The 3785-nt window shown below is 38.9% G+C and overlaps 1 pseudogene; it reads right to left on the bottom strand.

The window, feature by feature from the left end:
• Positions 1–1237: 1237 nt before the first annotated feature.
• Positions 1238–3785, bottom strand: part of LOC107104780 — a 7997-nt pseudogene continuing 5449 nt past the window's right edge.

Genomic DNA, 3785 nt, shown 5'->3' with positions numbered 1-3785 from the left:
TAGATTTAGATTTTTTGCAGTGTGGATATCTGGCTGTCTTCCATAAAGGCTCTTGGCTGCATCTCTGGTCTGTCTTCTCTTTGAGCTTAAGAGGTGCGTCCCTAGGCGTTGTAGATTTGCAGCGGTCTGATACTGCTTCCATTTCTTTCTTTTTGTGTTCTGCTTTGCTTATATAGCTTTGGGAAAAGAGCTAGGGCATTGTGCTTTGAATCCAGATTTTCTGAGTTACAGCCCAACTCCCAGAGACCCTTACTCTGGGTCCCTGAGCAAGACCCTTAACCCCACACTGCTCCCCGGGTGTTACACAATGGCAGCCCACTGCTCCCCACAGGGGATGGGATAAGTACAGAGGTGAATTTCTCCAGTGTGAGATTAATAAAGTTCAATTTTTATTATGATTCACAAAGCTTCTTCAGAAGGAAAATATGATTAATAGCAGGTTTGGGCGGCCCCAGACTCACCCTAAAGGACCCAGGACATACAAACATATTTGTTCTATTTTTGATTTGCACATTTTACTTATTGCTTATTCTTCCAATGTGACTCCCAACAATCTGTTTCCTTTAGTTTGTGAATCTTTAGATTTTCTATTTTCTTCCTATGTGATGAGATTGAGATTATTTAATCTCTTATTACTGCCTTTCTAGTTTCCCAGAGAAAATATGCTTATGCTCCAGGGAGATCATAATATTCTAAATATGAAGCCCATGTTTCTCTAAGATATTGAATAAAATCTACAACTTTAAGCAATGATGTACTAAACAACCAGCCTTTACTTTGAATATTTTCTTTCTTAATTTCCAGGTTTAAAGAAACAGGAGCAATGTCACTGACAGTAGTTGGGTGAATCTTGGAGTCTGAGATGTTATTCAACAGAAAGCTGCTGACTATGAAATGATCTAAACAAGACTGAAGGTGATGAACATGTGAGAAAAAAAAGTATATTCTTTGCTATTAAGATGAAGAGAGCAACATGCATCACAAAGTCTAACTTTACTATATGTATTGACTGTAAAATGCGTTGAGCTCCTTTTGTGTTAAGCCTATTTCCTCATTTAGGCCAAAGTTGAAATCGGCCCCAATAATAAAAGAAGTATCTGAATGTTTCAAGAGACCATAAAGAATGAGGGGTCATCAAAATTTGGGTTGTATCTGAAGTTTAAGATTTTATTGCATGTGTCAGAATATAAATGTCAATATAACCATAAAAGACTCACACAGAAGACAATTTGAGAGTTTTATTCAAATGAGGAATATAACCTAAGCAAAGAAAATAAGGATTTTATGATTAAGCATTCCACCAACAGTGGCAACAATGCATCAAACAGTGACTAAGTTCAGTCTTTCAGTCTGAATTTTTACTTAAGCTTCATTATGAAGGCTAAATATAACAACACTAAGCCATTTAACACAGAATCTAATTGTTAATTGAATGAATATGTTAAATTAGTAACAAAGTAGCTTGTTTTTTCTTGCATTTTTCATCAATTTAGAATAAACAGTATTTTGGTTATTTTTATTAATTCAAAGAAAAGCTTAAACATGTTGCATAGCTATCATTCTGTTCTCTGATTTCATTATCACTTCCTCTAAGCAAAATTAGACTTCCTCTGTCCTACAAAGGTGCTAATGCAGCTTCGAAATGAAACCCATAGCATTAAGATGAAAAGCAACACAACGGCAACACAGAACACCATCACATCTAGACAATGATAAGCGAACCAGTCCATCTTGTAGGACTCGGAGCGCAAATGCGCTGCACCCCGATGCCTCATGACATACTCTATCCAAAATACTGCACTGTCAATGGGTTTCATCGGCTTGTCATGATGAAGCTGTGATAGTTTGATCATGTTCTGCTTGTACGGCTTATTTGGATCCAAAATGTTCTGTAAAGCACTGGTTAGGGAGTCGACGGTGATTGTTGTCACATCAGCTATTTCAGCAGCACCACGGGACTTGAGACGGATGATGTTGTCATGCTGGTCAAAGATAAGCGGAATACCTAGAACTGGTACGCCATGATAGATGGCCTGATAGACGCCATTTGTGCCACCGTGTGTGATGAATATCTTTGTTTTGGCATGGCCAAGGAGATCATTTTGAGGTAACCATTCAACCAGCATGGTGTTGTTCCCTAAAGTAATTGGTCGTTTACCGACATGTCTCCACACCACTTTCTGAGGGAGTTTGGCAAATGCTGATGCAAAGGTTTCTGAAACCTCGGGGCCGAGGTCACTCAACAGAGTGCCAAGAGTCATTACAATAACTCCATGTTCACCAGAGCTCTGCACAAAGTCCTCCAAGTCTGATGGCAGGGACTTGGAAGGTTCTCCTTGGAACCCTCCGATATAGATGACATTGGGCATGGTGGGTCGAGGGAGCTCAAAGGTAAAATCAACCCGCATTAGCCAGAGATCGGCTGCTTGCATCAGAGACAAGGTGTTGACGTTGTTTCCAAAGTATTTATCACAGATGGCCTGGTAAGGTGGATCAGAGACAAAGTAGTGCATGTAGACTAACATGCCGTGAAATATGAAATTGTGGACTCTTTGGAAAAAGTGCATTTTGTCAGAGAAGTGGGAAAACACTGCAGGAATGTAGGACAGTGGAGAAGGGGCTATTGCAAAATGACCCTCTCCACTAAAAATCCAGCGTACATTGAAAACCAAGGGAAGGTGTAGATAGTGAGCCAGCAAAACTCCTGCTGGGAAAGCAGGGTCCGTCAGAAAAAGATCATACCCAGTTTCATTTAGCTGTCTGAGCAGTGTTTTATTCTCAAAGATACTGACGACAATCTTTGCCACATCCTTCTGGTTTTCTCCAAACAACTCGAACAAGTTCCTGTAAAACTCAAAAAAAGCCCATAGTGTCCCTTCATGTCGACGGATCTCCATTGACCTGTCCAGAAAAGACGTCATGACATCTTGGCTCTCGATGTTTTGGGGCTGATCCTGGGCGATCGTAATGGATGTGTAAAGGGGGGAAAATTCCGAAACATACCAACTGGTTGAGGAGCGAAATACTGTTATTTCATGTCCCCGGGAATGTAAGGCCTCCAGAATTATTTTCATGTTCAGCCAGTGACTTCCATCCACTGGGAATACTAGAACTTTTCCACCATCACTACTGGACAATAGCGACGCTGAAAGCAGAAGACCCAACACAGCTGGACCCATCGCTGTAAAACAAACATAAAAAACCATGCTTTAATACTGGATGTTTAATTTAATTCAGTTTGTGTTTGAATTATGTACTGCTTAAAACTGCATTGATTGTTATGACACACAGTTACATTCGATATAATTCAAGGTTTCATATTCGGAATAACAATTTGTAATCTGTGTGGAAACTAATTCAAATTAGTTTATCATTTGAATTGGTAAAACGGCTGTTTAAGTTTTCCTTCTAAAGACACCCACACAGTGACTCACCTTCTATGCAGATGATGCATGACTTTTACAAAAATGTCAATTGATTAAGAAATGCATTATCATTTCAGCATTTTCATTCCATTCCAACCTGTTCAATACCCTGACTACAAAGAACATGAAAGCTCCTACTGGCCGTGGCATGCTAAAGGTTAAAGAATCTTAATTGATCTGTTAAAATTTTTGTTGTTTACAGGAATTTTATTGCATATATCTAAATCTTCTTTAAATTAAACTGATCACACAACTTAGTTTTATTGTGAAATTGTATAAGTTCTGTGTAAAACCACCAACATTGTGTCATAACAAACATTAACATGCACATTTACTGCATAATACATCAGACTACCAATT

This window comes from Cyprinodon variegatus, unplaced genomic scaffold (genome assembly GCF_000732505.1).
Source record: "Cyprinodon variegatus isolate N-32 unplaced genomic scaffold, C_variegatus-1.0 Scaffold1882, whole genome shotgun sequence".
NCBI lineage: Eukaryota > Metazoa > Chordata > Actinopteri > Cyprinodontiformes > Cyprinodontidae > Cyprinodon > Cyprinodon variegatus.
Note: the sequence above shows the minus strand (reverse complement) of the source record. Positions and strands in the feature narration are given on the sequence as shown.